At 37.3% G+C, this 24,388-nt stretch overlaps 1 pseudogene; it reads right to left on the reverse strand.

The window, feature by feature from the left end:
• Positions 1-24,388, reverse strand: part of LOC119258588 (40S ribosomal protein S4-like) — a 53,991-nt pseudogene that overhangs the window by 24,022 nt on the left and 5,581 nt on the right.

Below are 24,388 nucleotides of genomic sequence, written 5' to 3' on the forward strand. Positions count from 1 at the left end.
GAATAGTTGATGTGAAAGCTATACTTGATTTAAAAGGTAAAGGGGTCACCATATTGAGTGATAATGGAAAGGTCAGAGACTTAAACATAATTATACTTATCATACATTAAAAGACATAACTAAGGGCCTCCCCGGTGGCACAGCGGTTGAGCGCTGGGTTGCAAAGCTGCCCGCAGCCTCTGCAGCGCTCGTTTGATCCCCGGCTGCTCCCCGGCCACTGGAGGAGGGTCCCACATGGCGCGCAGACCTCTCCTGCCGCCCGCTGCTCCCCTCAGCAGTGTACTTCGGTCCTTCTGCCTGCTCTGCTCCCCGCTCTGGCTCTGGTGAATTCTCTCACCCTCCCGTGTTTCTGACTGTACCCAGTGCTTGTATAAATAGATAAAATAAATCTTTAAAAAAAAAGACATAACTAAGAATTTCTGAATCTAAGGCAAAAAATATTCTTTAGGAGGCATATTTACTCCACATACATAGTCAAAATCTAGAACTTGGGAGCTGTGACATTTTCAGATTGGGAAATGTGCTGAATATTTTCTTTAAGTACGTACATACCTGTTCGCCACTATAAGGCACCAGAGCGTCCACGGTTAAGTTCATTCAGTGGAGAGCAAAGGTGATATTTAGAGGAAGGGGACAAATGAGGTCCTTATTTCTATTCCTGCACTCCATCTAGTGTATGTGTGTGAAGGGGGGAAGAGTTGGGGGATTGCTGGCTGTCTTATGCCAACAGTCTCAGTTCCCATCAGGTCACCCTCTTCTAGTCCTATCTCTTTGTTTCCAGGTTCTGGCCAATGCACCCTTGTTCTTCTTTTGGGAAAATGGCAACCGTCCCTGATCAGCTCCAGGGTACTGCACTATTCCTCTTTGTTCTCTATTATCTGCATACGCCTTTTTAAATATTCTTTTCTAGTGCCCAATAAATACAGTTTGTAAATGCCTTCAGCTTCCCACTGAGGTCCCATTCCACTGAGGAATCAAGGAAATAACTACACAAAAAGTCTTGGGTGGTGCTGATAATGGTCATCACTACGCTGGACATTACTTTAGTATGACCCATAAGATTCTCAAGATTTGGTGGATTGTTTTTCCATACATCTATAATATTGTGTACTCTTAGACACTGTGACCTATTTTCTCACTGTCAAACTTTGAAGTTTGGAGAAGTAGGACATACTGGGTTATGAATTATAGATTTGCTAGGGATAATAACCAGGGCATTATTTTAAAGTATGATAACTCAGACCTTGAAATGAAGATTAAAGATGCCTTGGTAAAAGGATTACAATAAAGAGTAACTTTTCCCCTTCAAGTGAGTGAATCACTAAATCAGTCAACTCACAATATCCTCTAAGAATAAAAGACTGAAATTGTCTTTTATTCATAAAGACCTCCCTCTAATGTCTAAGGAAAAGTTGAGATTCTATATCTAGCACAAAAGCTACCCTTTTATGTTTTACTACTGGTCATAATTAACTTTTTTGTATATTCAAAGTTAATGGAATCCTCAAAATGATTTTTATTAAATTTTACAATAATTAAATATGAAACTATTAAATGCAACCACAGATCAAAGGTATTTTATGTGGTTGTGTTAAAGAAGTTCTAAAAATTCCATCTCATTTGTACTATATTAAAATACAGACTAATTGACAATTTTTCTTTTGGGAAAGATTTGACTTTACTCTGTCCAAAGCAACTTGTAGATTCTGTTGTATTTTACAACAGAGACCCTCTTTTGTCACAAATTCTTTTTTCGGTAAAGATTTATTTATTTATGCATACAGAGCTGGGGTATAGGCCAAAGATGTGGGGGGAGAGGTGAGAGGATTCACCAGAGACAGGGTGGGGAGCAGAACAGTCAGATATACTGAAATACACTGCTGAGGGGGCGAGACAGGAGAGGTCTGCTGCACCATGCGGGTCACCTCCCTGCCTGGCTGGGGAATTAAACTCGCACTGCAGTGACTGGCAATAGCTTGATAGCGCTGTCTTTAACCCCTATGCCACCAAGGAGGCCCCTTTTGTCACAAATTCTGGCATGATTTTTGGAAAGATTTTTGCCAACCATGTAACAATTAAAATGCTTAGGAGGTAAAATTGGCAATCCTGTAACCCCAATATCATGGTTCTGTCCATAACATAGCAATCTCAAATTTTGTACTTTTTCTCCATTGTGGGAAAAAGGCAAAGGAAAATCTAAATATATGGAGTGGAACACATGTGATGTTAAAGCATGTGGAAAGCTTCAAAGTGTTAAATAATCAGAATTCAAAGTGTACAGCTAAAAATAAATTTTCACTATAGTGGTGGTGAATGGTGGGTGACTGGTGGTGGGTATACTACAGTGGTGAGTCCTAATGGGGAGGATCCTAATGTTACCTCAGTGAAAAGAGTAAAATAATTTGAAAAAGTAAATATATATATATATACACATATATATATATATATTAAATATTAGCCTCTTGGGAGATCTCAAAGCTTCTTCCTACTTAACTTCATTACCTCTTTCACTGTCTTCCTAAGGGAAAAAAGAAAAGAAAAAAATAGTACAATAGGCTACCATGTTTAAGAACTCTATATGGTCCATTGAATTAATGAGAGACAATTGATGTGAAAGCAATTGATGTAAACCCACTGGCTCACTCTCCTTTCTCCCTCTTTCTCCTCCCTCCCCACCTCTTTTACTCTCAATTAGCATATGATCCCAGGAGCTATTACCCTGACCTTAAAGGGCTTGAAGCATAAGGGCCCAGGCTTGCTCTCACTACACACTACTGGCAAACTGCCTGTGTCTGACACCAGTGCCCTCTCCTCACATTGGGGAGGAATAATCTAAAATACAGTTGTAGGTTTTGTGCAAGATGTAAGCAGAACAAGTACACAGAGCAAATCTTAAGTTCAGATAACACACTTAGCCATTATGGATAAGTTCTCCATGGAGTCAAACATCTTATTAGAGACTGGTTTTAAAGACTAGGGCCAAAGCCTCAGAAGGAAATACCACATTTCTTTCTTTCTTTCTTTTTTTTTTTTGTACAATGTTTGCTTTTTTTTTAAGATTTATTTTTATTTATTTATACAGGCACTGGGTACAGTCAGAAGCGCGGGAGGGTGAGAGAATTCACCAGAGCCAGAGCGGGGAGCAGAACGAACAAGGTAAACTGCTGAGGGGAGCAGCGGGCAGCAGGATAGGTCTGCGCGCCATGTGGGACCCTCCTCTGGTGGCCGGGGAGCAGCCAGGGATCGAACTGGTGCCTCAGAGGCCGCGGGCAGCTTCGCAACCCAGCGCTCAACCGCTGCGCCACCAGGGAGGCCCAGGAGATACCACATTTCTTTACCCTATTATGTAAAGTTCTGTCTTAGATTCTGAGGACTTTGGGATGAGGTAGTTTCTCATTTCTTCATTTTGAATATTCCTGCATTCCTTTGGAAAATACTAAAATAATTTCTTATGAGAATCATGAAATTTGAGACTGCAGATACTTGCGTAAATGAGTGAGTTTTTTTATTAAAAATTTTTGATGTGATATAGCAAAATTCTTCCACTTTTTTTTTTTTTTTTTTTGGTCATGATAAGGTTTGCAAGGGGCTGGTGCCCTCTCAAGTTCAAAAGTCCAAACTTTCTAGGTAAAATGAATTTTGTCTGTAACTTTACTTATTTTATTTTCTATCTCACACCCTGCAACAAATCCACAAAAAAAAAAGTGGGAAATGTTTAGGCTCTCCTCTTGTTGAACTAATTTTTTAAAATCTATTGCACTTTTGCTCAGAAGAAGATTAATAATCAGGTTTTCAAAGTGATGTTACCCACTGTGAAATTTGTTTCCATGCCATTTAAAAAAAAAAAAAAAAAGAATGCATGCAACAGAAAAGTTTCTGCCTGGCTTACAGCTAATTCAGAAAATAATTTTCCTGACACTCCAGTTTGTGCCTGTGAAAAAGAAATGGATGGAAATGGTCGGGTTTTAATGTACAGTTAAATGCATTAACAATACTGGTAAAAGTTGTCAGAATTTTAAAATATAATTACATCCAAAGTATATTCAAGATGAAAATGTCTCACACTGATTCTATTCTAAGCAACATAGAAAAGAAACTGAATAATGAATTTGAGGCACAAAATTTTATATCTCAGAAGTATCTTCAATGATGTAAGTTCAACATCTTAGACAAACAACTTTGCTGCAAATAAAAATAATTTGGTATTATAAACTTCTCATAATTCCAGGAACAGAGAATAACCTAATTTACATTTAAAATCATTGCAAACTTACAATTTTTTTCTTTCCAGAAAAAACTAGTTACCCAGAGAATTGTTTTCCTTTATTCAGAGAAAGCAACATCAGAATATATCCATTTTCTTTAACATGGCTTGAGGGAACAAGGTTTTCCTTGTCTCAGAAATGTGATGTCTATAATTAACTTGGACAAAGTATATATGATTTTTCATACCTTTTGGATGAGTCAGTTTTACTCATGGGAACATTTTGAGAGTGAGAGATCAGAAATATGGTAAGATTTGTTTTAAAATCAGCAATCAGAATGGCAAAGCTAGCATCCCATATGCTTGCCCTGGCAGCTCTTATTGCAAAGGCAGAGCTATTGACCCTTGAATAAAATCGAGAAGAAAATTTACTGATTGTTCAAAACCTTTACTATTGGTCCTTTGAATCTTGGGTCTGTGTTTATTTCTTCTTGCAAATAAATTTCTTGTCTTTATTCAACTCTCAAATTTTAGCATCTTTTAGGAATCTATTCACCTTTCTTTCAACAGCCTCAAATTATATTACTTATGCTTTTGTCTATTTGATTATTGCTATTAGATAGATAAGCTTCCCCAGAATAGGAACCTGGTCTTTATTTTCATTATTGTATTCATTGTGTCTAGGACAGTACTGTAATCTTCGATTGGCTCATTTCCAGGCAATAATACACTGCTGATATCATACCTCATAATATATAACTTCCTGTTAATCATCTCTCTAAAATTCTAGACCCCTATATCCAATAAAACATCCAATTTAATATCTCTACCTGTCAGTCTTATATTTGTTTTAAACATAGTATCTTTGAAGAGAATTAATTATATTCCACATTCAGTCCCTCTTTCAACCTGTTGTCTCAAAATCTTTCCTTTTTCTATATTCCTTTGGATTTCAACATTTAATCTATCACTTAAGACAGAAAATGGAAATTATTATAAACACATTTTGACTATTTCTCCTAAGATCAACTGACTGCTAAATTATTTTCATTAAGTTATCTAAATCTCTCTCTAATTTCTTATGTTTTCTCTATCTACACTGCCAGGACAATAGGTCAATCCCTCACCTAAATTACAGCTTCCTAAACAAGCTTTTTCCTAGTCTTCCTTCATTCTAGCCATTATCTACAGTGTTCCTTGAGGGATTTTTCCCATTCTCTGTGCTTATATCTGAGCAGGCCAATTCCATAAAACATCTTTCATGGAAAAGAATTCATATTCCTCTCTGCTCCACCCATCTCCTGATCACTCCATGGTGTTGTCCCCCACACTAAACACACCAGGGACATTAAGCTGCACCTTTTATAATTTTTTCAATGTGTCTTTTTTGGCACTAGGAACCAGTGATTTTTTTTTTTAATTGAGAATGACCAAATGAACAAATATGGTTTTAAAATATATTCTAAATCCATTTCGAAATTACCATGAAGTTTGTCTATATCACTTAAGATTCAAGAAATGTACTTATTCTAAAAAATGGTTAAAAATAAGTAAAAGGGCAAGTCTCTTTACTGATGATTATGAATTTTATTACTCCCCTGCATTTCACTTGGATACCTCAGGGAAGGAGGGTTTTCCTGGCACCACACAGTTGCCTGTACTTTGATATTGCAGAATCTCATTTTGACTCGGCTGGTATTAATCAATCATTTTAGTGCATGGCATGAGGACTTTGATAAGCTTTCCACCAAAAGCTTGATTTTGGAGCCCTTGAAGAAGAATTGGGAATCAGGTAGCTTCTATACCTACATTGTGTAAATACCTGTGTTCTCAACACCAGTACACATGCATGCTCATTTACTCAAGACTCAGAGAGGTAATCCTGCCATAGTTGAATGACTTAGTTGGGGTCATCACACATAACTGAGGAGTACAAAGAACATACAAAATTTGTCTCTCATCAATAATCATGAATTAACATGTGGCCGTTTGGAGACTAAAGCACAGATGTGAAATTTAAATCTACCCTGAAAAGAACATAAAATCACTGATATAAAGGGAAAATATGATGGAAGAATAAAATATTAAAATACTAAGAATAAGCAAAATAATTTTAAAAGGTAGTTTTTGGACAGTTAACTTAAGAATGAACAATAGTAGATAGAGCAAAGGCAGTATTCAATGTATAGTAGCAAAAAAAAATGTTTAATTAGAAACATTTTTCTAATTCATGGGATGGAGAGACCCACCAATGAAAATGTAGAATTTGTGTATTGTGTGTTGCAATATTTTTAAAATGTCAATGTGAAAGAATCTTACAAACATGAAAGGGAAAATTAATTATAAAAGAGCAAAAAATATATCCTTTTTAAAATTTTCTTGAAAGTACATGTCAGTGGGCCTCCCTGGTGGCTCAAGTGGTTAAGACACAACCTATGAAGCTCGCTGCAACCACTGCAGCATGAGTTATATCCCTGGCCAAGGAAATACCCACATGGTGCATCAGATGTCTCCTGACTCACCCGCTGCTCCCCTCAGCAGTGTATTTCCATCGATCTGCTTGTTCTGTTCCCCACTCTGTCTCTGGTGAATTCTCTCACCCCCTACACCTCTGGCCTGTACCCCAGTTCTTGTATGCATAAATAAATCTTAAAAAAAGTACATGTCAGAAACTGTGGCAAAATACCTATGGATATGTAAAAGACAATAATTACAATTGAAGAATTCTGCATTATGACAACAGAAAAATATCAGATATGGAATAGCTCAAAAAGCATACCACTCAAACATTTCCCTGAAAACACCAACTAGTAACATGAAGAAATGCTTCACAAATCTAGTGCTATCTTCCCAGCAAGAAATTGAAATGGCAAACTTCAGGAACAGTTGATGTACTGTGGTTCACTTGGTCAGTCATTTTTAGAGAACTGAGATACAAATGATGGAAGTCCCCAGTGTACTTGATTCCTCAAAGGATTCTCTGGTTGCACAATATTTTTTCCAATCTAGATTTGAAGAAGCAGTCAAGTAGATGATATGGAAAAATAAACTGTAAGAGAAAAAAAGGTGGGGGTCCAGTTTGTTCATTGTGACAACCCACAACCTAGCACAATAGCTGGTGCCGGTATCTGTTAAATATTTTTGGTTGAATGAATTAAAGAAGGCAAGGGGTGGGGAAAACTGAAGTATATAAACTTTCTAGCAGCAAGTTCTCCTCAGTAGAGCTCAACTAACACATATTTTACATCTACTAGGCATTGGCTGGTGCTGAAAAGGCAATGAATTCAGATGCAGGTTGGTTCATGATGCCCCTGTGTTGCTAATTTGGCTTTGGTTGGCAAGATCACTGCATTGGTAATATTTTTGGTGGAAGTTGGGTGTGTCTTCTGTGGCGACAGCTTCCCCAGTTAGGAAGGACCAGTCTAAAGTTATTAAAGTAGTAAGTATAAAGTTATTAAGTAGTCTTTCCTACATAGAAAATTTTCTGTGTTTTTTCTAGTACACTTAATTTAGAGTTAGGTTGCGTCCCAGGAGGAATACTGTACTAGCATAATGGTGTAACAAATTCTACTCTTGATGTAACTGCAAATATTATGGTTAGGCATTTGACAATTTTATGGATCACCATATCTTGTGGCTGCATCTTTATACCAATCATATATTTGTTCAACTAGCCACCCAGAACATTTTTATTTGGATCTGATCTTATATGAGTAATACCATTATCCTTTCTTCTGGGCTCAGCAGTTCATTTGAATAGGTATGTGAAACCCATTTGCTGGATTGGAGGCAAAGATCTCTGCTATGCTTCAAGAAAGTGATTATTTGGAAAAGGAAACCTGTATTTCTCATTAGACCAAACTGAGGTGTAAGGAATTGAGGGGGTATCTTTGCCAGAATGGCCAGAATCAGTGTGGCTTGTGACAAAAAACCTTAATGTTCCCAATAGTCAAACAGCATAATATCTCCTATCAAGGGACAATTATGCTGTTCTCCAAATAAAGTCAGTATAGAATGGTAGAAATGGAAACATTTTTCATTGTCTTATGCAAAGAGATTATAAGCTCTGAGAAATAATGTTATCACAATACAATGTGGCTGGAATTAAATAGTTCAAGAAATGATTACATCAACATAATAAGTGAATGAACTTCAGGTGATTTGGGAGACAGGTGATATCAAGAAGCAGTAATTTATGATGCAGCATTAGAATATTCTCAAGAAGAAATTATAAATCCAAAGACCAGAGGTAATGGCAAGTTGAGAACCAAAGGAGACTGAGAAATATTTAACAAGGTGAAGGATTCAAGAGTGGAGCTGCTCATATTAAATTTTTGGATGCTTTCTTTAGAGTTGGAGATAATTCTGCATTTCATGTAAGAGACTTTATACAGGAAATTTCTATGTTGAACCAGAATTCTGATTCTCAATGGGTGATAGTTACCAGAATATGGGAGAATTTTTCTAAAATTGCTATGCTCAGTATTTTGCCTTCCTACAAATATAATCAGACTATCAGGGATGAGTAAGAGTGAAGCCTGAGTATTTTGAATTCCTTCTCATTGAGTGACTCTCCTACATCCATTTTTCTTTACCTCTGATTTAAAATCAATGGTAGTGATTGGGCTGGCCATTAGAGCTAGTTGTTATTTCATTCTCATTGACACAGGGCAGTGTTTCTAACATAGTCTCAATGGCATCATTGAGACTTGTTCTTAGGGTTTTAAAATTCTTATAAAATCTTACTTTTTGTGTCTTTGAGTGTTTGCATCTAAAAAGTTAATATAAGTACATTCGTGATGCCACTTCATGAAATACAACCATATACTTTGAGTGTCTGTGATCGTATTAATCTTTAGGATTCATGATAAAAGAATGTTAAATACTATCACAGAATGTTGAAGGATTTAAAACAAATGGGGCCTCCCTGGTGGTGCAAGGGGTTAAGATGCAACCTATGAAGCTACTCGCAGCCACTGAAGCACAAGATCAATCCCCAGCCAGGGAGGTACCCACATGGTGCAGCAGACCTCTCCTGACTCGCCCACTGCTCCCCTCAGCAGTGTACTTCAGTCAGTCTGCCTGTTCTGTTCTCCACTCTGTCTCTGGTGAATCCTCTCAACCCCCACACCTCTGGCCTGCCCCCCAGTTTTTGTATGCATAAATAAATAAATCTTTAAAAAAAACAAATAATGAAGATACTTTTTTTTAAAGACTCACCCATTTATGCATAAAAGAACTGGGGTACAGGCCAGAGGTGTGGGGGGTGAGAGGATTCACCAGAGACAGAGTGAGGAACAGAACAGGCAGATCTACTGAAATACACTGGGTGAGACAGCAGAGGTCTGCTGTGCCATGTGGGCAACTCCCCAACTGGCCAGGGATTGAATTTGTGCTGCAGAGGCTGCTGATAGCTTCATAGTGCTGTGCTTAACCCCTTGTGCCACCAGGGAGGCCCCAAAGATAGATACTTTAATTAAATTCTCATAGACATGCCAATAAATGGGCTAGCCACAGCCTGGGCCACTTTCTTATAGGCTAGACCAGCCAGATCTTCACTTACGAGCCTAATCCACACTTAACCTAAATCATCTTCAAATGTGACAAAGGCTGCTCTGGGATAACAAGATCTGGGAATCTAGACAGAGGCCATAACAGAATAAGATTTTGTGGATCTTAGGAGAAAGGTTGAGTATATTGGCAAGGGGGAGGGATTAATTTTTTTAAGCCAGAGGACAAACTGTGAAAGACTGTATCTTTTCAAGGATTCCTATATAATCATCTCCCATTTTCACAGGATCAACTGCCCTGAGATCTTAAATACCCCTCTATCAAGGGATTAGATTAATTTCTAACCTCTTGAAACCAAGAAGGAACAGTAATATTTTGACCAATAGAATACTGAAGTAATAACAATTTGATAGTTCCAGGCATGGCCTTGAACTGACCGAGCAGCTTCCATTGCCTGCTACATGGAATATAGTTGTTATCTTGTAACAAATGTAACAAATTGCAGCTACATAGTGAACACATTTAGGCACTCAGTTGCACAGAGTGTAAAACACCACCCAGCAGCCCACTGGGCAAGTGTGCTATCATGTGTGTCAAGCCCAGTAGAGCCTTTACATAGCTGGAGTATCAAATGCTATGTGACTATAATCAAGGTATTCCCAAATGAGAACTGCCCAAATCAGTCCAGTCTGCTAACAAAACCATGAAGATATTAGGAAGTGTTTTTAAGTCATTAAATGTGAGGCATTTGTAACTCAACAATATATAAAACAAACATACCATAGTAAAAAATTCTGAAAACCAAAGACTAATAGAAGATTTCTCCAAAAGTTAATAAAGAAAAACATTACCTTGATCAGAGCAACAATAAAGCAGATAGGTAACTTTAAATAGACTAGGAACAACAGTGTGATAACTTTGAAGACTTATAGGAAAATAATCCCAATCTAAAATTCTAAAGCCCATATGGTTCTGGGAAACTTGGATAGTCATATGCAACAACAACAAAATCAAGTAAAATCAGTTCATTATTTGACTCCAAACATAAGAATTAACTCAAAGTGGGTTAAAGTCTTGAATATAAGGCCTGAGACCATAAAATACATATAAGAAAACATAGGTGATACCTTCTGGATATCAACTCTAGAGATGTACTTGGGAATGCAACTTCAATAGGAAGGATAACAAAGCAAAAATAGGTTAAATAGGACTACTCCAAACTAAAAAGAAACCATCACAAAAATGAAGAGGCAAACTGTAGACTGGAGAAAAGATATTTGCACATCACATATCTTACAAGGGGTTGCTTTCTAAAATATATAAAGAACACATACAACTCAACCAATCAAAAAATGAACAGAAGATCTAAATAGACACTTCAAAGAAGACATTCCAGATGGTCTATAATCACATGGAAAAAATACTAATCACCTATTATAAGGAAAATGCAAATCAACACTAAAATGACATATCACCTCACCCCCATAAGAATGGCCCACATCAAAAACTGGAAACAACAAATGTTGGGGAAACTGGGGAGAAAAGGAAACACTTATCCTGTGTTAATGAGAATATAATTTGATGGAGCCTCTGTACAAAACAGTATGAAAATTCCTCCAAAAAATAAAATATGAATCCAATAATAGCATTGCTAAATGTTTACCCAAAGAATATGAAAACTTTAGTATGAAAAGATTTATGCACTTCACTGCTTATAGCAGCATAATTCACAATAGTCAAATCATGGAATCAAGCTAAATTCCCATCAACAGAAGACTGGATAAATAAATTGTGGGATATACACTCACTGGGAATTCTACTCAGCTATTAAAAAAGATGAAAAACTTTCTGGGGAGACAAAATGAATGGATCTTGAAGTGATATTGCTAAGTGAAATAAGTCAGAAAGTGAGATAGTTACCAGTTGTTTTAATTCACTTGTGGAAGATAACCAAAGAAACCAAACTAGAAAAACACAATAAAAATAATTTTTAAACTGTGAAAAATATACTGGTTATTAGAGGGGGTGAGAGGGAGGGGAAAGGGGAGGGGGAAGGAAAACCACAGGGCATTCAGCCTGGAGCTCTGGTGAAGGGTGATTAAAGCATGGGGTGGGGTGAAGATGTACTCCTAAAATTACATAGTTATGTAAATGATTGGCAAATAAATAAAATTTCAAAAATAAATATTTATTGAATGGAAAAATAAAATCCCCTATAATCAACAAAATATTCTTCAGACATATTTAGAAAATGTTTTCCAGGATGGGATATTTTCCCAAATATATTCAGTATAAGAAGGGAATAAAGAAAAAGAAAGGGTATATGGGGGGAAATTGAATGATATTGAGAGTTAAAAACATAATGTCTTTCGGGTTTATGATACATGTGGACTTAAGATAACTGACAGATAACTGACAGAAATTGCACAAAAGGTGAGAATCTGATAAATGGGTAAATATGATTTATACGTTACTTGGATAGTTCAGGATGTGATAAATGTGACAAATTGATAGCAATTCTGAATAAGACAAATGTTACTGTTGCAATCACTAGAATGCCTCTAACAAAAATGCATAATTGACAAGCATATGGAGAAAAATAAATGAAATAGAATAAATAAATGAAAGAAAAAGGGAAACAAGTAGTAATAAGGTATACTTAGATCTAGATATATCAATAATTTAAAGAACTTTAAATAGACTAAATATTCCAACCAAAATTACATATTGTCTAACTGCATTAATGTAAAGCTTACCTACCTATATGCTAATTATATCACATGCTTTAAATATTAGGTGACAAAAAGATTGAAAGTAAAACAATGGAGAAAATTCTTGTTCTGCCTCATCAGTAATCAGGACAATCAAATAAAACCCAAAATGAATTACCGTTTTCCAGTTTCATATTGGCCAACATTTTTAAAAGGAGAATTTTTGTATATTTTATGGTTTCAGGTCTATGTCTAGTTCTTTAATCCATTTTCAGTTGGTTTTTGTGCACGGTGTGAGGTAGTTGTCAAGCTTTATTCTTTTGCATGTAGTGACCCAGTTTTCCCAGCACCATTTATTGAACAAACTTTCTTTGCTTCAGTGCATATTCTTTGCTCCTTTGTCAAAGATTAGTTGACCATATCTGTGAGTTTATTTCTGGGTTTTCTATTCGGTTCCATGGGTCCATGTGTCTGTTCTGGTTCCACCATGCAGTTTTGATTATTATGGCTTTGTAGTATGGTTTGAAATCTGGGAGAGTGATGCCTCCATTCCCTTCTTTATTTTTTCAGGAAGGTTTTGGCTATTCGAGGTTTTCAGTGGCTCCATATGAATTCCATCAATATTTTTTCTATTTCTTTGTAGAATGACATTGAAATTTTAACTGGAATTGTCCCAACCAGCGGGATTTGAGAGGCATGAAAGAGGGGCTGGGGATGAAATGAGAGGCTGACTCTTTTATGTGCTGCAAAGCGGAACCTTTATTTCCTACTGCACCCTGTTTATATACCCTCTGCCGCGCCTGCGCTTTCCCTGTTCCCTCTTTCTGGATGGTGTGGTGCTTTCCTATTTGCTGACTGCCCTCGTGTACACTTTTCATTGGCGGTTGGATAACGATATGCATTTCAAGCTGCGCAACACCTGCCGTGGCCCCGGACAGGAATAGCATTGAATCTGTAAATTGCTTTCGGTAGGATGGCCATTTTGATAATGTTAATTCTTCTGATCCATGAGCAAGGGATGTCTTTCCATTTCTTTGTGTCTACTTCTATTTCTTTTAACAGTGTTTTATAGTTTTATTTGTATAGGTCCTTTACTTCTTTTGTTAGGTTTATTCCCAAGTATTTGATTTTTTTTGTTTCAATAATAAAAGGAATGGTTTTCTTGATTTCTTCTTCTTCAGATTTATTGTTTGTGTATAGGAAGGCTACTGATTTCTGTTCATTGATTTTGTATCCTGCCACTTTACTGAACTGATTGATGAGTTTAATTAGTTTTTCTGTGGAGTTTTTGGGGTTCTCTATGTATATTATCATATCATCCACAAATAGTGATAGTTTGACTTCTTCCTTGCCTATTTGGATTCCTTGTATGAATTTCTCTTGTCTTATTGCTCTGGCTAGGACTTCCAGTATTATGTTGAAAAGCAGTGGTGAGAGTGGACATCCTTCTCTTGTTCCAGATCTTAATGGGAATGCTTTCAGCTTTTCACCAATGAGAATGATATTGGCTGTTGGCTTGTCATAGATGGCCTTTATGATGTTGAGATATGTTCCTTGTATCCTGAGAATTTCAAGGGCCTTTATCATAAATGGGTCTTGTACTTTGTCAAATGCTTTCTCAGCATCTATGGATATTATCATATGTTTTTTATCTTTCTTTTTGTTGATATGTTGGATTACATTGATTGATTTTCGGATGTTGAACCATCCTTGTGTCTCTGGAATAAATCCTACTTGGTCGTGGTGAATTATCTTATGGATGCATTATTGGATTCTGTTGGCAAGGATTTTGTTGAGGATTTTATATCAGTGTTCATTAGGGAGATTGGCCTTTATGATTATATTCATCATAAAGGCCATCTATGACAAGCCCACAGCCAATATCATTCTCAATTTTATTTTTTTGTGTTGTCTTTGTTGGGTTTTTGTATTAGTGTAATGTTGGCTTCATAGAACATATTTGGTAGTATTCCTTCTTTTTCAATTTTTTGAAAGAGTTTGGATAGGCACTAATTCACTGCTGAATGTTTGGTAGAATTCATTTGTGAAGCAGTCTGGGGCTGGGTTTTTGTTTTTGGGGAGTGCTTTGATTACTGCTTCAATTTCGCTGCTTGTAATAGGCGAAACACTATATGATATGCACCTCAAAGACATCTTTACAGACGCATCACCCAAAGCAGTGATAGTGAAGGCAAAGATAAACAGCTGGGACTACATCAAATTAAAGAGCTTCTGCACAGCAAAAGAGACAATAACCAAAACAAAGAGAAACCCCACCAACTGGGAGAACATTTTTGCACACAACACTAATGATAAAGGACTGATCACAAAAATCTACAAAGAGCTGAAGAGACTCAACAAAAACAAAGAAAATAATCCAGTTAAAAAATGGACAGAAGAGCTAAAATGAAACTTCTCAGAAGAGGAAATACAAACGGCCAACAGGCATATGAAAAATTGTTCAACATCGCTTGTAATCAGGGAAATGCAAATCAAAACTACAATGAGATACCATCTCACACCAGTGAGAATGGCACATATTAAAAAAAACTAGCAACAGCAAATTTTGGCGAGGTTGTTGAGAGAAAGGAACTCTCCTGCACTGCTGGTGGGAGTGCAAACTGGTCCAACCAGTATGGAAAGCTGTGTGGAGATTCCTTAAACTAGTAAAGACAGAACTTCCATATGATCCAGCAATTCTACTTCTAGGTATTTACCCAAAGGACACAGAAACATTAATTCCAAAGAGCACCTGCACCCCTATGTTTGTAGCAGCACAATTTACAATAGCTAAGCTTTGAAAACAACCCAAATGCCCAAAAATAGATGACTGGATCAAGAAGATGTTATACATATACACCATGGAATATTACTCAGCATTCAAAAAAGATAAACACATGCAATTTGCAGCAACATGGATGGAGCTGGAAGGGATCATGCTTAGCAAAATAAGTCAGAAAGAAAAAGAAAAATACCGGATGGTCTCACTCATAACAGGAATCTGGAAAACCTAAATATGGATCAGGAAAGAGAATAACTATAAGAAAGAAAAAAATCAAAATCAACAAACAACTATGAACCAGAGACACTCTTGGCAGGGGGTGGGGGGGGAAATGAGGGCTTGGGGTCAAATCGGGGTTGCAATTGTATTGGGAATATAAAAATAAAAAAAATAAAGAAAAAAAGTAAAAAATAAGGGAATTCTAAAAAGAAAAGGAGACTTTTTGGAGCTGCTGAGCATATAGAGTAACTTAACCTTTTATGCTTCAAGCTTATAAAAAATAATAAGGGAAAACTGGCTAATTTGCAAAATTGCAGCTTTTCTTTTTTTACACCAGAGCTGAAGTTGTAGAGTAACCAGACTACCCAATTGGAAAGAAAGACAGGCACTTCTAACATAAACAGGGCACAAATACTTACTTACCTGCAGCAGAGAGGTGAAAACATACAAGTTGGAGGCTGCAGGGGGGCAGAATTCAGGTAAAATTGTAAACAAATGGCTAAATGCCCATATGGCTGGTATAGTTAGGGGGAAAAGGATGTCCCAAAGCTAATTCCATACAGGCTTTGTGGACTCCACCCCCACCCTAGGTCAAAGTCAAAGACACTGGGAACTCCAAATCCCATCACCACCAAAGGGAAGGTGGCTGGGACCTGAGGGTGGGGTTAAGCAGCCAGGTGGATATAAAAGGCAGACACGTGGGCTTTGGAGGATCCCCCATTTTTGGCTCTCCGCCAGCTCGCAGCGTCTGGCCAGCTCTGAGAGTGACTTTGGGTTTCCAGGTCGTCGGATCGGGTAGGACGCATTAAAGACTTTATTTCCCTATTTTCTCCCTGAGTTGTACATTTTCCTTATTTCCTTTTCTCTTGTAAATAAACCTTTTATTAACCTTTTGTGTGTGTCTGTAGTAGAGTATTCATATGTCCCTTTAAAGCGCGCGGGTGAGGACCCACAGCCAGGAACCCGTTTAATATCGGGGCTGCTCTATAACAGTATGACTACAGAACTCCTAGAAGCCCAGATGTGGAGAATTTGCATTCACTCTCAGGCTCCTAAGAAAGACTCAAGGTAGGGTGAGAATTCTACTTTCCAGATTCAGACCTGGAGGTGAGGAGCAAAAGTCATTTGCAAAGTTGGAAGCATTTTTGCCATGTCCCCTATAAACCAAATGTCTTAAAATGCTTAGGACAAGGCAGCAAACCTTGTTATCTGTAGTACAGATACACTGAAGCTGGGCAAAGAGTTACAACTCTCTACTCCCACAAAAGGAGTAGAAATATGTTCTCAAATCAAACCGCTCATTATCACCTACCTCTGGGAGGGGACAGGGTCACCTGGGATGACATACCTCTGAAATCAAGGAATCTTGAGCTCCCTTAAGACTTATGCTGAGGCAGAACAACAAAGAATACCCTTTGTTATTTGTCTGACATAACTAAACTAACAAATTTTGAGTAACAAGTAACAATAATATAATCCTGGAAGAAGATCAAAAGCATGGATGGAGACCTTCTCTGGAATACAGGCACAAAGAGAAAACCAAAATTTGAAGGTGCAACAGAGATTAAGATATACCCTTTTGCAAACCTGCCTCCATCCTAAAGACAAGATATTATTAGAAGAATTTAAAGACTGTGGTGTTCTGAGAGTAACCATAGCAACAACAAAAAATAGTAAATCCAATTCAACTTCTGACTAGTTGGACTCAATCTCCCTCTCTAAGGCCTAGAAAAAGGCAAGGTCAGTTTTGTTTTGTTTTTTTCCCCAGCTGAAAACTAATTATATCTACCAATATCCTACAAAATATTTCTGATTTTCTAAAAAGTTATGAGACACAAAAGTTTTTTAAAAATTCACATTGCTAAGATCCAAGTCAATCAATAGAACCGTATTTAAATATTACTTATATATGGGGCCTATCAAAGGGGGGGTAACTATGATTTTATATTTAATATGTCAAAGACCCTAGTGGAAAAAGATGACCAGGGCCTCCCCAGTGTCCCAGCAGTAGAGTGCTGGGTTGCGAAGCTGCCTGCAGCTTCTGCAGCACCGGTTTGATCCCCTGCTGCTGGGTGAGGGTTCCACATAGCGCGCAGACCTCTCCTGCCGTGCCCGCTGCTGCCCTCAGCAGTGTACTCCGTCAGTCTGCTTGCTCTGCTCTCCTCTCTGCCTCTGGTGAATTCTCTCACCCTCCTGTGCTTCTGACTGTACCCAGTGCTTGTATAAGTAAATAAATAAATAAATCTTAAAAAAAAAAAGAAAAAGATGACCAGAGTGATCAGATAGGAACTTAAGCAGAGAGATAGAAACTACAAGAAAGAAGCAAATTAAAAATTGATACAGATGAATTATGCCTTTGAAAAGTATATCAGAATATTCAACACAACCAAGGGAAAAAAATCAATGAATGTGAAAGTTGACACCAACAGATATTCCCAAAATGAAACACAAATAAAAAAATACTAAACAAGGCATCAACAACTATGGAGTAATATGAAATCATCTATCATACATGTAATTGGAATGTCAGAGGAAAATGAAAAAGAAAGGAAGAGAAAAACTATTTAAGGGGGAAATTGCCAAGAATTTTGAAAAACTAAAAAATTCACCAAAGCACAGATCCCACAAACTCAGAGAATACTAAGCAAGCTTACACATGTCCTATTCACTACTGACAATCAAAATAGATTAAAAATATCTTGAAGGCAGCCACATGCAAAGGATACATTATACACATACAAAAAATAAAAACAAAAATAAGAATAACAGTATATACACATCAGAAATTATATAGACCTTGTTGACATCAGAAATGAAGTAATAAAAATTTCTCAAGTTGCCAAGTATTATATATTTTCTTTTGGTTTGCTCAGTTTGCTACCCGATGTCTCATTTTATTTTTTTTTTATGTCTAGCAGTAGCTTAGAGGCCTAACTAATTTTGCTTTTCTTGAAGTTAGTCCTGTGTTTTTATTTTGATTTAAGTATTTTGGTCATTGCTGGCATCTGTAAGTACTTAGACATGTTTTGCAGCTGATGAGTCAATGGTGGTGGGAGATGACAGGGTGTTATTTGTGTAAATGAATTTGAAATGAAGGGATGCCAGTCTCATGCTTGTGGCACCAATATCTCTCTTTTCTGGGGTTTGACATTGCAGACTTGGCAATCCATGTGCTTTCATTGGGCCTCACGAGGTAGGCACCCATTTTATGTTTCAGAAAAAAGGGTGTGCATGGCAAAGTGCTCGCACTAATGGTTCCTGGTTTCTCAGCCTGTATGAAACACCTCAGTTGCTCCACATGGTTTCCCTCTAGCTCCAATATGGATATATTTGAACTGAATCTGCTCCATCTTCCCCCAAATCCCTGGCTGTGCCAACAGCCCTGCTGGCTGTGTCCCCTGCCTCTGGGCACAGCTTCCTACACTGATCTCCTGTTCAATGAAAAGTGAATCTCCTCAGTGTCACTTCTGTTGAAGTATTCACTGGTCTCTGGCACCAGGAACTGCCACTTCTGCATCTGCCCCATGCCTGCTGTGTCTGCCTCATATTCTAATTTTAATATGTATTAGTGAAATGCCTTTTTTTAATGCTGACAGTGTTTAAGATATAGTTCATTTCCAAAAGGATTATAAATACAGAATCAGAGTGTGGTTTAAAATATTATTTTACGTTTCCACCTAAGTCAATCTATCCATGTAGGTTGGAGATCTACACGTCCCTTCTTTGACAGGATCTCTCCCCTCATACACCCCCAGTTCTCTACATCCCTAATAACAGTGCCTTTATTTTCTCACTAATGGACTCCTACTCCAGAGATCAGGCTCTTTTCACCAGATATGTATGAGGTTCTCCCAGCTTTCCATGAAGAATGATACAGGAAGGAAAATCTTGCCCTACCACATCAAGATCACGGGGCCTTCTTTGTTAACCAACAAGGATGAAAATACGTGAATATTACATTGGGAAAAAGTGACCTTGAAATCTAATATAAGTAAAGAATTTGAGGAATTGCCCCATAAAGAAACTTCTTTTCTTTAGTGTGTCTCAGAGTTTCCCATACATTTTTCCACTTTGAAATTCTTTTTCAACCAACTCTTTTTTTCTTCAGTCTCTGTGGCATACACACAGTCTTACGGAGTGTCCAAGTTGCATTCTTTTCACAAGTTATGTGTAAAGATAAAAACCTCCATTCTCCTACTGGGAGAAAAAAACAGAAGTAAAAATTTATCTTCTAGCTAGAAATAGCTATTTTTTCCCTTTTTTCTAAGTTCAAGACCAGGAAAAAGATGTAAGGCAAGTGGAGGAGGAAGTGATAGAAGTTATTTTCATTTATCCCCCTTAGGAAGCACTATTACTGCCTCCTTGGTGGTCTAGGGGTTAAGTCTTAGCGCTATCATGGCTAAGGCCTGAGTTTGATCCCCGGCCAGGGAGCTGACCCATGTGGCATAGCGACCTCTCCTGTTTTCTCACCTGCTGCTCCCCTCGGCAGTTTATTTCAGTCAATTGCCTGTTCTGCTCCCCACTCTGTCTCTGGTGAATCCTCTCATCCCCCACACTTCTGGCCCCAGTTCTTCTACACAAAAATAAAAAAAAGGAAGCACTATTTAGTATTCCTATTCAATGAACTTTCACTTTGTGCTAACATTGAAATAAAGCAGATATGGTCCCTTTCTTTATGGCAGTTACAGTCTAATAGGAAGCATCTACAAGGAAAATCAAATCAAAATTACAAATTAATATGCATGAGGAAACATTATCATACTATAAAAATTTTCACTCTGAATATTGCCAATATCTTTCAAGTACTCTGATTTTGACCATACCATATTTTTCACATTTGAATATATTTTTAATTGTGTGGGTATTTTAAATTATATTCATCAAAATATGCTGCTTATTCTTATTAAAAAATCTCATTCATCATTATGCATATGTCAAAAATCATCTTGAATCAGAGTGAATATTAGCAGCTCATAATCTACCCTATTTTTCCATGAGTGTACAGGTAGTACTCTATGAGGCTATTGAGATACAGATAGGAATAGCTAAAATATGATAGATGAAGGATACTTGACAAACCCTGATTTGAATGCATTTTCTGAGTTCTATGCAATGGCAAAATCATTTCTATGAAAAAATATCAATAGCTAAGTTTGATAGCAATAGATTCCTGGAATGATGCCATTGACGTTTATGGAATTAGTAACATTGATTTTACCATATTTTTCAAATGTGCAAAGGGAATCAATGAGCAGAAACTAAGTCCAAGATTTCCCAGTGGCAAATCAGAAGAAGCAAAAGTAATGTGATTTGGAAAAATGAAGACAATGATTGGGGTAGCGATGGAGTATCATACACAGGGTCAGAAATTCTATCCAAATAATGCCAAGATGACCAAGAAGAGACCTTAGCTCTTGTGGATTACAAGACAAGACTGTGGTAGAGAAAAAAACCTAAGCATAGCCACAAGCATCTTCTCAGGTTCAGAGACCCACAGAAACAGCAGAGAACTCCTATGCACCCAAGAGAAGTGAGCAGAAGGGAGCCCAAGGTATAAAATTTTCAGGCCACAGGGCATTTCTGAAAGTCATTAGCTTGCGTTTTTATCAGTCTGTTCCAATTCCTGGTCTGTTCAAGTTCCTATAATAAAGATGCTATATATATTGGGTATTGGGTGCTTAACAGTTTTCTTTTTTTTTTTCAAAATTTTGAAGACTAGCAAGTCCATTATGACTGCAGATTCAACATTTAGTAAAGACCTGCTTCTGGATTCATAACACCTATATTCTTTTTTTTAAATATGATATTATTTTTTTATTTTTTACATCATTGTTCATTCTTAAATAATATTTGCTTCCCCCCATCCCCTCAGGTATAGTCCCCATAGAGTTTCCTTCACCAATGCACCCGTACACCATCACTTCAGTCCCTTGTGCTCCTCCCTCCCTCCCTCTGATCCCTCTCCCTCCTCCTCCCCTGCAGGATGTCTCTGGTTTATAATTGTCCATGATATCTTATTTGGTTCCCTTGTATTCCTTCTATAAGTGAAACCATCGGATATTTTTCTTTTTCCTTCTGGCTTATTTCACTGAGCATAATTCCTTCTAGTTCCATCTACATTGCTGTGAATGGCATGAATTTATCTTTTTTGATTGCTGAATAATATTCCATTGTGTATATATGCCACATTTCTTGATCCAGTCATCTATTTTTGGGCATTTGGGTTGTTTCCAGGTTTCACCTATTGTAAATAGTGCTGCAATAAATATAGGTATACAGGTGTTCTTTTGAATCAATGTTAGGTATCACACTTCCAAACTTTAAGCTATACTACAAAGCCATAATAATTAAAACAATTTGGTATCCGAACAAAAACAGACACACAGACCAAAGGAACCGAATAGAGAACCCAGAAATAAAACCACACTTATATGGACAACTGATCTTTGACAAAGGAGCAAAGAATATGCAATGGAACATGGACAGTTTGTTCAATAAATGGTGCTGGGAAAACTGGACCACCACATGCAAAAAAGTAAAACTAGACAATACCTTTCACCATGCACAAAAAATCAACTCAAAATGGATAAAACAACTGGACATAAGACCTGAAACCATAAAATATATAGGAGAAAATAGAGGCAAAACACTACAAGACATACATCACAGTAACATCTTTAAAGACTCATAACACCTATCTTCTTGCTGGAGCCTCATTTGGCAGAAGAGGGAAAAGGGCTCTTGAGTCCCTCTTTTGTAAGTGCACTAATCCCATTCATGAGGGATCCACTTTTGGCATCTAACAACTTCCCAGTGTCCCCCCTCCAAATATCACCACATGTGGGTTAGGTGTCAGCCTATGAATTTGGGAAGAAGGAGGAGTCACAAATATTCAGTCTATAGTACAGGCTTTGTTCATTCATTAACAGTAGCAGTAACAATGAATTTTTCATAACTACAATAAATTACATTTAAATCTAGATCACACAAAGGCTATGGAATGTGGAGAAATAAGTCTACGGTTCTCATGTAGATAAGGAACATATAAAATGCACAGTTCTCCCTTTGCTAATGCCACCAGCTTGACTCCTGCCTCAACTCTAGATCTTCTAAATCTTCAGAGAATAACTTGCATTATGTCCCTGATTTCAGATTGTCACACTTCTCCCTAACATTTCTGTTGCTAGTGTCTCTCTGACTTACACCAAGATAATTTTTCTAGCCACTGGCAGCCTCTCTTGGCTATTTTCTCAACTCATTCAGGTCACATTGTTCTGCTCAACAATACTCTGTGCCTTCTGGAAACACATAGATCTCATGCCTCTCTCATGCCTAGAAACTCCAAGATGTCTTTACTAACCTTGGATACATTTGGCCTTAGGTTCTTTTTCTAGTCTGCTGCCTTCAAAACATACCACCTGAGAACACAGAACAACTTATTATTTTAAACCCTTATCTCTTAAAACAGGGGGAACCTATCATGATGTTCTCTTGACAGATTCATAATAATTATTTCTTTGAGTTGCTTATAGCTCACTTTTTTCACCTCCCAGATCTTTGGGGGGAGGGGAGTGTTTGTGTGTGTGTGTGTGTGTGTGTGTAAAGCAGGAAAGAATAAGACTGTCATAAAAACATGTTGTGTTTGCATTTTCTAGGCACATTATGCTGTCTCACAGCAGGATGGTGCCTTTGGTGGCCCAGAAATCAAGAATCTGTCATCTTTGATCATTGGCCTATGAGCTTACAACTCCCTCTGGAGTTAATTGAAGACACTGGCCTCTAGACTTGAATGGGTATAAGCACAGGGGAGAGGGACAAAATATGCCAGTTACTGTTTCAAGTGAATGAATAAGAATTTATATAACCAGTATGTTAAATTTGTCCAACTGGTGGCATGCAATCACAAGGTAATTTAATCTGCTTTCTCACTCTTCTTTAACTGCTCGTGGGATTAGTTTTACCCTAGCAAAGAAAAGTCTGGCATATTCATGTCATTTATAGTTATTTTTTAAGCACTGTAAAATCCTGAGATTATTTTAGGACACAAATCATAATCTCAAATTGCTGCTTTAAAATGCCTGAACCCATATAGAAGTAAAGAAGTTGCAGTTACTCCCATGTCTTTAACTCAGGACTGCTGCTATTGCAAAGAATGAGGGACAGATATATTTTTGCTCTGTTCTTCAATTCTTTATTCCTCCCCAGTTTCAAACCCTTTGTACCTATAGCTTGGAGGCAGAACATTAGAGAAATCAGTTAGATACTTGTAAGACCCACTTCTTATTTCTGGACAAACCACTATCTTCATCTAGGCAGGCTCATGTGGCTAGATTTCCCTTATAGAATATTAAGTAGAAGTGATGGATCACTGGCAGTCTGAGGCAGGATTATGTTGGGTGGACTTCCCATGCTTTCTTTTATCATGTATTGACCTTATGTAGAAAACCCAGTGGAAAACTCCAAGGCAGAATCAATAAATGAAAGGAGACTGATTTCTCAATCATCAGATGCAAAACTGCCCACTTTAGCCCAACTGAGCTATGATGGGCGTGAGACATTAACCACTATTATATTAAATGATTTGTTAGGTTGGGACAATTTGTTAACACAGCTAATATAAACTATATTAATTAACACTGGAAAGGAGCAAAGATTAGGAAGACAGGAATATTTCTACATGGTTGAAATAAATATGATTCATAGAACATACCCTATGGCCATGCCTTTATACCTCTTTCTGGCTGTTACTTTTTTCAGATGCTACATTCTCCCCCTACTAAAAACTTACTTTTTCAACATCTTCTAGAAATCTGGGCTTGTATTTAGCTTATCCTTTCCGCTATTAGTCTTAACATCTAATATAACAACCGTCTGACTCTGTCTCCTGAACAGCATTTTGATCATGAGACGCATTTACACATCCTTTGCTTCAAAAAGTCTGAGATTGTAAGTCATCAGACA

The sequence above is a fragment of the Talpa occidentalis genome, unplaced genomic scaffold (genome assembly GCF_014898055.3).
Source record: "Talpa occidentalis isolate TD23 unplaced genomic scaffold, MPIMG_talOcc4v2.1 talOcc4.5, whole genome shotgun sequence".
In the NCBI taxonomy this organism is placed as follows: domain Eukaryota; kingdom Metazoa; phylum Chordata; class Mammalia; order Eulipotyphla; family Talpidae; genus Talpa; species Talpa occidentalis.